The sequence below is a fragment of the Citrus sinensis genome, chromosome 3, assembly GCF_022201045.2.
Source record: "Citrus sinensis cultivar Valencia sweet orange chromosome 3, DVS_A1.0, whole genome shotgun sequence".
NCBI classification, from domain to species: Eukaryota; Viridiplantae; Streptophyta; class Magnoliopsida; order Sapindales; family Rutaceae; genus Citrus; species Citrus sinensis.
The window spans coordinates 12492141-12505683 of NC_068558.1; positions in this window are offsets into that span (position 1 = coordinate 12492141).

Below are 13543 nucleotides of genomic sequence, written 5' to 3' on the forward strand. Positions count from 1 at the left end.
AAAGGAGAAAATCTTGTTCAAAGGGTAAACTTGCTAAAGATGAATGTGCCTTTTGTCATGAAAAAGGGCACTGGAAGAAAAACTGCCCAAAGCTGAAAAAGAAAGAAAATGGTAAATCTACTTCAAATGCAGCTTTAGATGTCTGTGTTGTTAAATACAAAAATGACGAGTTACAATTCTTGCTGATCAATATTTTAAAATCTCACTCAAATGAGGGAATTTTGGAGTCGGGTTATACTTATCATATGTGTCCTAATAATGACTGGTTCCTTAATTTTGCAGAACAAAACGATGGTGTTGTTTAAATGGGCAACAATGACACCTTGCAAATAGTCAGGATATGATCAATCCACTAGAAGTGCCATGATAGATCTACAAGATTTTTAACATATATCTGGTATATAACAAATCTTAAGAAGAATCTCATCTCTTTGAGAGTCCTAGAATCTAAAGGTTTTACTGTGACTATGCAAGATGGAGTTCTTAAAGTTTTTTCTAGTGCCCTAAGGTTGTGTTTGGTAGATTGGATTGTAGTGGACTGAACTGGTTTGTAATGGATTGTATTGTATTAGAATGTATTAAATAATACATTAACCTTTGTTTGGTGTAAGTATGGAATGTATTGTGTATTTTAATATTTTATATTATTATATTATATTAAACTATAATTTTTTAAATTTATTAATAGAAAATAAATTAATCACCGGCAGACACCATTGGCCACCACTGACCACCACCAGAAACTTTTTAACATTGTTTGTTTAGGTTATAACTAGAATCATTGGAATTCTCTTATTGAACTCTACACAACGGTACTAAAATCACCGAAAATGGACCTCCCCTTCGCCGTAGATCGACAGTTAAAATTTTGAATTTCAAAACTTTAATTGTAGATCTACGACAAACGGTAGCTCCGTTGCCGGAGATATTGATACGGTTATGTAGAGCTCATGATAATAATTCTATTAATACTAATAATAATGTCAAAAGATGCCGAAAAATAACAACGGCCGGCGGCCGGCGGTGGTCAAGTTGCCAGCCATTATTTAAATATTTATGTTTAATACATAATTAAAATAAATTAAAGAATTGAATTAAAAATTAAAAAAAAAGGTAAATGTGGCAAGACCTGCATAAACACGGGGGTGGGCGGGTCTTTATAAGCCACCCAAACTTGATTTATTTATACATACCTTCACCTTCATTATCTGCGCCAAACTTGGTGCTGAAAATTTTGTACAATCCATACCCCCTCAAACTCGCGCGCCAAACATGCCCTAATGGTAATAAAAAGTATCAAGAAGAATAACTTGTACTATTTACAAGGTGATAAGATTATTAAGACAATAGCCACTGTTTCTAAAGAAAAAATGGATTTTGGGATTATCAGACTATAGAATGTGTTTGGGAGATCCAGATGAGAAAACTTTGCAGAACTTGGTAAAGCGGGGCTTGTTGAAAGGTGTCAAAATAGGCAAGCTAGAATTTTGCGAGCATTGTGTTTAGGGAAAGTAGTCAAAAGTAAAGTTTGGTCTAGCAATCCACGTTACTTAGGGTAATTTAGATAACATTCATTTAGACGTGTGGGGGCCAACAAGAACGTCATCTTTGGGAGCCATGCACTATTTTTTCACTTTTGTCGATGACTTTTCTAGAAGAGTTTAGATATATGTAATAAAGACTAATAATGAAGTGTTGGATCGTTTTCTTAAGTGGAAGACAATGGTTGAGAATCCAATTTGTAAAAAGATCAAGCGACTTCAAACAAACAACAGTACAGAGTATGCCAATGATCCACTTGAGAAAGTATACCAAGTTAATGGCATCATCTAACACTTCACAATAAGAAAAAATTGCAATATAATAGGGTGGCTGAACGCATAAATCCAACTTTGATGGAGAAGGTTTGTTGTATGTTTTCTAATACTGGATTAGGCAAAGTGTTTCGGGCTGAGGCAGTGGTGTATGCAAGTCATCTCATCAACCGGTTACCATCTACTGCAATAGGAGACAAGAATCCCATGGAAGTCTAGTATGGAAAACTTGCTAACGATTATTTTAAATATTTTTTGTTCCACTACCTATTATCATGTAAAGGAGTCGAAGTTAAAACCAAAGGCTAAAAAAGCCCTGTTCATGGGAATTACCTGAGATATAAAGGAATATCGACTTTGATGTCTCGAAACAAAGAAGATAATTTTTAGCAAGGATGTCACTTTTGATGCATCTATCATGTTAAAAAAGATAACCAATGCAGGTACACAGTAGGTGGAGCAAATTCCACAATAGATGGAGTTTGATGCAACAAAGATAGTTTCAACAGATGAAAAATCTCCTATAACAGAACTTTGAAGAAATTCAAGAAGAAGAGGAGATTTCGATCCAAGAACCTCAACAGCAACAACAATTTTTTGTGGTTACAAGGACAAGAATCTTTTGTAGTTACAACAGCAACAAGAATCTATTGTGATCTCCCTCCTGTGTACATAAGCAATTTGCCCAACCACGTAAATTTTATATGTTATTTTGTTTCTCTTTTCTCTCTCATTTTTTTGTTATTATCTCACATCGACATTTGACATGTTTCCACACAACACGTATCGTCAATTATTAGGTCGTCATGTGCATTTTTGTCAAAGCTAATTAATGATTGTTGATTAATATGTAATCAATTTTTTTTTATGAGTATCACTTGAGATATAAATTTTATATATCCTAACTATATAAACATAGCATTATTAGTATTATTATATTTTTTATTTATTGCAAATCTATGTTCATTTATTCAGCTTATGATTTTTGTTCGACATTATTTCATGAAAAAATATCGTCTAGAAAATGTCAAGAGCAGAATCCTACCTAATTGATTCTTTGACTCTTGATTGACTAAAATTACGATGGTTATCCTTGCATTTGTAGAACCTTACACGGAACTGACGCAAATATACGTCACCATTGACTTAAAATACAGCTATTACCAAATCAGAATTGTTTAATAATTTAAAGTGCATATCCACTGTTGTTCAGAATTCAAACATAATTACATAAAATCGTCAGTGTACTGTAATATACTGATGATGACTCCTAAATTTCTTATGACACTTTAAGATCTTATTGTCTTTTGAATAAATCCACTTTGAACGGTTGAATTTGCCTATTATCCCAGGCATTTGGAGCAATTAATAGGAGAATGAAATCAAACCAAATTCTGTGTAGTTCAAATGTACCTAACCCTACTTCCACTGAGAGGCATTGATTCCAATAACTCAGAGACTCAATTTACAATCTGTATTGCATTTGATTATTTTTCTTGAATAAATCAACTTTGAACGGTTGAATTTGCCTATTATCCCAGGCATTTGGAGCAATTAATAGGAGAATGAAATCAAACCAAATTCTGTGTAGTTCAAATGTACCTAACCTTACTTCCACTGAGAGGCATTGATTCCAATAACCCAGAGACTCAATTTATAATCTGTAATTGAAAGATCATATCAAGAAAAATAATCAAATACAATAACTATACTCGAACATTCATCTTAAATATTTGCTGCCATAATGTACAAAATTAGAAAGATCTTGATCAAGTTCTGGGAGGAAAATGACCAAAACGTCATCTTGTTTAGTAAAATTAACTACTTTCTCCTTATATTTTAAAATCTATCAAAGCCCTCTCAAATTACAATGTTAAAATACACTTTTTGGAGGGAATTCCTATTCCTTTTCTAATAGAATCAGACAATTGAAAAAGAATGGACTTTATTAACACTAATTTCAACGAAATTAATGGATTTTGTTAAATATTTTTTTAATTTTGTAAAAAATATAGATGGCGATGAGAAACTCTATCCACTAAATACTTTTTTCTCATATTATTATTTGCACTCGCGTGGTTGTGGATGAATGTCAAAATAAACAAATTGACAGTTAATGGATACTATCAATGCTAGGAGAGTTCTGATGGATTTCAATTTTTTTTTCCCTTTAGATTGTCATGATCAGCACCTGCTATACTAAAATCCTATACCTTTCCAAATCTCAAATTTGCTGACTAGAGCAGTTAACTTTTCCCTCACGTATCTTCCCTTGTAGAGCTATATATATAGCTCACAGCCCCATTCATTTTTCTAGTCAAGAACTTAATTCGATTCGTCCTCAAAGCGTTTCAGTATCTACAAAATTCGCACGAAACTTAATCCACATTATTATTAATGGCTCGTTTAAGCTCTATCTTGTTTGTTTTCTTGGTTGTTTTAATTTTCATTTCACCATCTTTCGAATCAAGAGAGCTGTTGGGCGTAGAGATGAAGAAGAGTGTGATTCCAAGTGACCCCCTAAAGAGACCAAGCTATGATGAAGGCCATTATGTGAAATCAATTCCTAATAGTGATCAAATTCTGAGGTCTGTTCCAAGTCCAGGAATCGGCCATGAAATGGTGCGGTCTGTTCCAAGCCCAGGAATCGGCCATGAAATGCTGAGGTCTGTTCCAAGTCCAGGAATCGGGCATGATTAAAAATATCATGTCTTTGCTACATGCCATTTATCATTATCTAGGGTCTGTTTTAGATCTTCATGTCAGCAGCCTAGGCAATAAATCCATTTTAAAGGTTAATGGTTTCTGCGTTGATAACGAGTAATTATGTACAACTTCTTTTTTCCCTTTTATTTCTGAATAATTATATCTTGGTCTCATGTTATGATGACTGATTTAACTTAATGAGCGACGTGTATGTTATTGTTATATATTATTTATTAGAAAAATCATATGTGTGCAATTATTTGTCTTTTTACAAATGGAACTATTCTGAACAAGGTTTTAATGGCAGCTGCAGTTGAGTCAATAAGTAATTTCTATTTATTTGACAAGTAAAATTTGAGTCATACAAAAAATTAATTTTAGATTGATATAAATTAATTATAATGATGTAACATTTTTGATAGATTGCGTCTTGCTACTCCTTTAATTGCTATCCCACAAAGGGATAAATAATAATTAGGATACTTTAGGATATTAATGATTCAGATGTTCTTTTGTTATATATCACATTGAGTAATAACAGCGATTCTCATTTGTATGATAGCCTTGAACTTATCCAATTAAATTGCTCACTACTTTTCTCCCCGAAATTTTGCATAAATACATTCTAGTCCAATACTTTCAAAACTCAACTAGTATCAGCTAAACTTTCAACAATAATTCCTTTCCCCAAAAAAAAAAAATCAATATTTTTATATCAACAATAATACTAGAGCCGCACAAACTCATTGTATAAATTATTTTGTACAAATTAATAATAGTATTTATTGGATAAGAAAAAGGATGAAAACAAATCATGTGAGTTGTGTTGCATTTTTATCTAACCAATAATGTCATGGGACGTCAATCACGTAGACCGCATTTTATTTTTTGTAAACATTTAAAAAGGCTAAGAATAATTTTTTTAAAAAAAGACAGAAAGGTAGGAAAAGTCTAAATTAATTTTTTAAATTTTAATATACTAACTCTCTCGAGATTTAAATTTGAATAACCAACTAAATAAAACTATTTGCAGACTAATTGGCCAAGTCCCTAAAAGGTTTAGAACAAATATCTAAAAATTGAATACACTTAAATTTAACTAAATTTATGTTTTCTACACTTGAATGTAATATCTTAAAGGCACAATTTTTTTTTTAATTCGTATCCTCATAAATGTCATTAACAAGAGAAATTAAGGTTATAAATAAGGTATAAAACATGGTTTATTACGTAAATAAGTTTTATATGCATTGGATTAAGTTGGAAAACAAGAAAAGTATGTAAACAATTGAACATATCCAATGTTTACCATCTGAAAACTGAAAAGATACCACCTCTTATTTAATTACGAAGCATGTGACAAAATAGATAGAATAGCGGCGGGTGTTTTGAAACAATTGCTTTTTCATCACGCAAAACTTTTGCTTAAATAAATTACATGTGGATAATATTTTTATTTTAGATAAACAATTAAGGTCATGTTTGCTTGGGGGTAGAGGAGTTGGGAGAGGAAAAGAATTTGAATTCTTTTTCACTTTCTATTGTTTGGTTGGAACAAATTTAATGGAATTAAATTTCCATTGGAATTCAACTTCCATCAAATTGAAGAATTTGTATTCCTTACCAATGGGTAGGATTTCAAATTCCTCATCTATTAGAATACAAAAATTTCAAACTAAAGTTGGTTAGTGTGAGTGGTTCGGCACTCTTACTCCTTAAAAAAGGTCAGGAGTTCAAGCACCGCTCTCGTATAGAGTCACCACTTTGGCCAGCACTTTACCCCTTACGGGCCGACCCAGTGCGAGTAGGGATTAGTTTGGGTTGTGGTACGGGCTTAAAGGTGTCTCCCACAGTTGGGGCTCACTCAGGACCACCTCGTGGTTCAGACAAAAAAAAATACAAAAATTTCAATATTATCCTCTAAATAAAATTAATTTTAAATAAGTTAAAGTGCAAATAATTTATAGTTATTTTCTTAAATTAATAGGATAACTTTTTTAAAAAAAGAAAAAAGCAGTAAATTGAATCACCGAAAAGTCACCAAAGACTTGCCGGAGTTTCGCTGAAATATCATCGGAGACATGCTTCACCATCAAAACCGGTACCAATGGAATCCTTATGAGCCGATCTACAACTCTATAGGGTTAGAAATGCTAATACACGTTGTTATTTATCTCAAATCTTGTTTAAATATTTGGAAAATTTTTAATTCTCATATTTTCGACCATATACTATATTTCTGCAAAATTAACACTTCCAATTAGTAAATTGTCCATTTTTTATCATTATTATCTAATTAATGTGATAAAAAAATGGTGGTCAACAGCGGTGGTCAACATATGTCAACGGTAGTCAAAGGTGGCAGCGGCGACGATCAATTGTTGTCCAAGACCTGGTGCTGTAATTTAAAAATAAATTCTCTATTTAACTAGGTAATTTCAATAGGCTAATATATTATTGTTTTCAATAATTATAAATATTTAGAAACTAAATTGGATATATAACTAGTTATGCAATGTTACTTATTTTGATTATAAAGTAATAATGAATTAATTAAAAATATAATATAAAATTAAATATTTTCTTATTAATTTAATTCACAGTTTAATTATTTTTCTTTATTAACAATATTAACTTTAAAAATAATGGGTATATTTGTCCAAATAAAAAATATGTAATTTCTTTTCCTTTCAAATTTAATGTGAAACTAAACAATAGCAATTAATATTTGCACTCCTCTCCTCTCATTACCCCTCCACTCCTCTCTTTTTTTCTCATGTCCTTTCCTCCCCTTTCTTGAAACCAAACACCACCTTAAAGAACGAAGTAGAACCAGTTGAGATATGATTATTTTTACTTTTTAAAACTTAAAATAATTACTTTGAATAAAAATTATTTTAAAAAATATTTAAAAGTCTATGGAATTTGTTGGAGTCGAAGGAGTTTGTGGGGAGCTTGATTGTATGTTTAATGGTTTTGGAATTGAAATTAAGGGAAAGGATAATTCCACTCGTAAAATTTAAAAATATGTTATGGAGACCCCAAGTTTTAGATAAATGACACCAAAATCTCTTTATTATCTTAATACCCCTTTTATATAGTAACTAAAAAATTGACTTTAAAATATTTAATGAATAGAAATATAATTTAAATGGTTTAATTTGTCTAATAGATTGATAATATTAGAATTTTTTTAATATATGAACTAATTTTTAAATATAAATTATTATATTTATTTTAATAATATATTTTATCTATTGAAAATTTTAAAATAAGTCTTTGAGTTAAATTGATTTTACAATTAATAAAATATGTCTTATGTTTTAATAATATTAAAATTATTTTATATAATATTAAAAATAATTTATATATTTATATATTTATTTTAATATTATGTTTCTATTTATTATAAAATTTAGTTTGATATAATTTAAGATTGTAAAGTAGTAAAATATTTTTTAAAATTGTGAAATTATTTTAAAATTCCTATGTCATTACATTTATTTTAATATTATATTTCTATTGATTATAAAGAATTGGATTTAATTTTTTTGAGTTTATAGAATCAAATGATATTATAGTCAAAAAAAGATTTTGGTAGTCCCTATTAAAAATTTGGGGATCTACATCACCATTTCCTCAAATCTTGAGAATGTAAATGTCATTTTCCTTTGGAACAATTAATTTTTTAAGATGAAAATTGTCAACTGGCGCTCTAGCTCAGAGTTGTCCAATTCTTATATACTTAATCCAAGTTCAATTCACATACAGACCCATCTTTTTTAGTGGTTCTTGTCACATGGTAAGGTAATGAGGTGCTACTAGTGCATGTGAGTTTGGTTTTGATACTATATAGAAGTCAACGGCCTAACTCAACCTAAAAGTTAGCTTATGAGTTGAAGGTTGTACAAGTCTTATATGTTTAACTAAGTTCAATACTCAGCCAATGTGAGATATTTTCCCCAACAAAACTGCCATCAATTTAACAAGTTTCTAGAGATGAAATAGGTAAAAGAGGGGAAGAAAACGACTAACACTATTTTGTTAATGACTAAATGCAAGGATTGAAGCTGACCAGTCAGCTGAACTAATCAGTTTGTTAAAAATTCAATCAGTACAACAGAATTTGACACAATTCAAGCAAAAAAAGTGGCTTCTACTCAAAAGCATGTAAGATTGACAAGGAAGGCCAATCAGAGATCTATAGAACCCATGCACCTAGATGAAGCTCATCCGTATAACTTAGCCTTGAGTATAATTTAAGGGACAACGATTCGGTGCGAAGCACTAAATCAACAGTTGTCAAGTAACAGTGTTGAAAAAAAAAAGCATTGAATCATCTATAATTCATTTCAGAAAGAGAAGTGTGTCAAATTCAGTAGAGGAAAAATTTTACACCCACGAGCGCAAACGAAAACATCTTATAATGGTTTTAGGCTCTGTTTGTTATTATGGTATTGTGACTGAAAGTCACGATATCGTTAAAGTAGAAGTTTCGTTGTGAAATAAAAGTTGAAAGTAATTATTTTAATAAAATAATAATCAATTGTGGTGCGAAGTACCTTAAATTTCAAAACTATGCCTACATTTGCAAGGCTCAAATACCAAATAATTATCACACAAAAATACCAAACGGAACTTTAAGCAATTTGTGCAGTGCAATTGTCAGATATTTATAGTCAAATAAGATATAAATGTAGCTCCATAATCTAATGAAACAAATTAAATCAATGAAAAGGGCAGCCTCCTAACTGAACTATTAGGTGTCTTATCGAGTCCTTATTTCTTTCCTCCAAATTTTAAATTTCTTAAGTATTTGAGTAACCTATAGGAGAAGCTTATCCCAAAAAAAAAACTTATTTGAGTAACTATTTTAAATAAAGCAAATAGTCTAGACCACGATTGCTACGAAACTCAGACTCCAAAAAGGTCTTTATATGGAAGATCACTATCTTTGTTATTGAGCAACTCCTCAAACTAAACATCACTGTCCTCCACTTTGTATTAACGCTTTAGACAACTGTTCAAGTGCTCTTGTCACATTTCACAGTCAAAAGCAAAGAGAGAGCTCCAAAAATGCAAGAAATTAATCACCGAAACAGAAGCATCCTGACTCGTGACTATATATTTATAAAGACAAGTAATATTATTTGTCTTTAGATTCACCTAAGTGTCTTTTACTCAAAATGCATCTGCATACGTAAGGAAGTTAAAAGCTTGCAAGCAATTAGGCTTGTAATTGCTAGTGACGTGAAATGCACACTCGTCTCCAGATAAATGTGATATATGCCTAAAATATAATGTTTGACTGTAAAGGGGAAGCAAACGCAAGAATGGTGGTGTTGCGTTATCCTCATAAGCAGTGGGAAAATCAGGATTCTGGTTTGAGGGGGGTCAGTGCGAACATCATGAAGAGTAGATTATAACATAAAATCGATAAAACTGAGATGGTCAACAGCAAGGACTAAAATGGGGAAACTATTAACCTGAGTAGGCTGTAGAAATTATTAAAATTCATTTCAGTTTCTTATTTTTTATTTTATTTTTTTTTCGAGGTCTACAGAGTTCCTTCCATCCTTGCTCCAACTGTAACGCTCATAAACCAATGGCCCTTTGGCCTAATGAGAGCGCACTTGTGAGAGAGTAAGTATTCAAACTCCCATAAAAGTAATAAAAGTAATTATGAAGGTTTAATTTTCCTTCTCAATTTTTTTATAATTGAATAGAGATAGTTTTCTCCCTTACAAAATGTGAGTGGAATAAACAATTGTCTGATTGTAAGCATCAATAGTAATTTTATATAATAAAAATTGTAATCCGAGCAATAATTTCTTATAATTCCCAAAAAAAAAAACCCCTCTTTGACCAAGTTAACTATTTTCCACTTATTTTTCTCATAAGCAACTAGTGCTACTGAGCAAAAGAAATACAACTAAAACCCCTCTTTGACCAAGTTAACTATTTTCCACTTATTTTTCAAAAGACAACAAAACCTACCCGGCATTAGTAATCTTTTATTAAACATCAATTTTTATTACTTCTAAATTAGTGTTTTAGTCCATTTATATATTTTTCAACTGCCAGATTGTCTATTACAAAAAAACTAAATTGTCCTAAAAAATTATATTGGTTGTTTAACATTGCTTTAAGATCAAAGGAGGTTCTTGTGTTTAAAACGTGTATAAAAGAGAAAAAGTATTTATTTCGGCAAAGAAAAAAAGGGTTTGGTCATTATTTCTATTGTAAAGAAGAAGAAAATTATTAAGCAATATATATAGAGGAAGGCTCCAAACAAATACTTGCTATTATGTCAGGTCTGAATTCGTCATGTTCCATTATAACAAATCGGTTAATTATTTTTAGAAATTTGACAACCAAGTCACCGACTGAGAATCGATGGTGGAAATTTTAGTTACCCTTTTGAAATTAAGCTGAGTCGGCCCCCCGCCATGCCAAATGCCACAATTTATAATCAATTGATAACGTTGAGTGGTTAAATACCAACTTCTAAAAGCAAAAATACAAAGGAAAACAAGAACCAATGATATATAGTTACTGTTCGAGTCTTTCATTTGTACGGTTATTAACCATTAAGAAACTTGACTTGCTTCAAGAAGCACCAAATATGTTATGCAATGTAGCACAGTAAAAACACAAAATCATTCTTGGCCTTAATAGATTTGGTCAAAAGAAAACATTAGAGAGATTGAGGATATATATAAGACAATCAACTAATAATTTCTAAATGGGAAACTCGATCAGAAACCGATACAATTCCAAATGTTATTCTGAATAATATAACAACTGTCGATCGATTGTGGTCAAAATTGTCTTTTTGAATAAGGCTGAATTGAACTTGATATTTGGAAATACGTGAACAATATAATTACAAATCGCGTGAATAGAAGCGGCCGGCAGCCTAATTAATTAATTGGTCTTCTTTATGTACTTTACAAAAGCACTTCCAAGCTCAAATCCAATATCAAGCAGCAGGCTTGAGCAAAAGCACTTCCAAGCTTTGACAAAACATATATGCTTTTAATTGTACTATTTGAAATAGCTGATAATATGACTAAGCCAACTCGATCTACATGTGTTTATCATTATAACTATGAGTTACATATATTATTGTCATATATATACCATATATAAATAGGCCATCATTGAAGCCTAGCTAGCTATACATAGATTCTAAATATGGTTCGTGTCAATTATATATTGACCAGTTTCATCTTTGTTTTACTATGCAGTGTTGCACCTTTGGAAGCCCGAAAACTCACAAGCCTAGAGAAGGAGTTTGATCATCAGCTTATTCCTTCTTCGAAAAACAGCTTTCAATTAAGTGTTTTTGGAGGAGGCATCACTTCAACTCCTATTTCAAGCGATATTTATGGTCATGCCATGGCTAAAACTAATGATCATCGAATTTTAGTAGAATCTGTGCCAAGTCCTGGAATTGGGCATTAGCCACTGTTACTTTCATCCCATTGTCCGCTATGTTGCTTGAATTATTCGTTGTATTCTTTTATAACTGATCTCTCATTTTTTTTTAATTAATTATTCTTGAAAAGCAGTAAAACACAATTAATATCATTTTGTAATGACTGAGCAAAGAAAAATTAATTAATTTTTTTAATGCTTCTTCTTTATTTTTTACCACTAATCTCTTGTTCTCTTTCGATTCCCTCTAATAAGATCTTGAGGTCCACAAAGCATTTGCGCGGCTCCCTGTTTTAATAAGATCATTCAATAAAAGTTATAGATTGCTTTTTTAATGCTTTTCTCGTGATTTTAATTATTTCTAATATAATTAATTAAAAATCTATACTAATAAATTTGTATTGAATGTATATAAAAGAGATATAATAGCGTATGTATATCATCACTCATCGATATGATGTGTTTGGCCTCCACTAACTAAAGAGTTTTGCATATTCATCAACAACGAGCATTATGTACACCGTACATCTGCAGCAGCCTATCAATTTGTAAAGCCGTTTACGCAATCGACATAATTGCATTTCCAAAAGCAATACTATACATGACTATTGAGTATTAAAAGTGCTTTTCATAAATAGTCGATCCATTGAACATGAAATCCCCTCATCAACTCCAAACAGTGCCTAGATTTGACATGGTCGCTTATAACTTTATGCACATGTGACCCATCAAATACTTTTTGACGCAAACCACTTCCAAATCGCTTGGTGAGCAGCGGCAGAACAAGCCCAGCTTTAGCACCAGGTGAATTAGGCCGTCACAAACATCATTAAAAAAACTCTTCAAATGAAATTTTACTTATTATTTAAAGAGACACATAAATAAAAAATATTCTAAAAAACTCTTTAATTGAAATTCTTCATATATTGAAGAGAGAGAAGGACAATCTTATTTGAAGAATTTCACTTAAATAGTCTTTTTGAATCTTCAATTTAATATTATATTATATTTTATATTCTCATTCTTGAAGAGAGAGATGTGTTACAATTGTTATTATCTTAGTGGAGAAAAAAAGTTTGATTAAAATAATATAAATTTATTTTCATTTGAATAGTCTTTTGAGATATAACTAATTTTTTTACTCTTCTATTTGCCATATAGATAAGCAAATAAGTATTTGAAAAGTTAAATTATGAGAGTCTTTTAGTTATACTCTTAGGGCCCTCCATGTAGGAAGGCCATAAATTTTAAGTATCTACATATTAATATAATAATAACAATTATGTTGAGATTCTAATTTTTTAAAGTTATGCTTATATTTTAGGAAAGCCTAATTTTTAGGCATCGCCTTAATTATGCTGAGATTCTAATTTTAAGTTATGCTTATATTTTAGGAAAGCTTAATTTTTAGGCATCGCCTTATTATTACTCATGTTCATAATCATCTCTATATATGATAATCTTAAAAGTATTTTTTTTAACAAAAGTACGAATTTTATGGTATAATAATGATTTTAACCTGTTGAAACTATATTTTGTCAATAATTATAAGAAAACAATTCAATACTTTCCCTTTAGAAGAA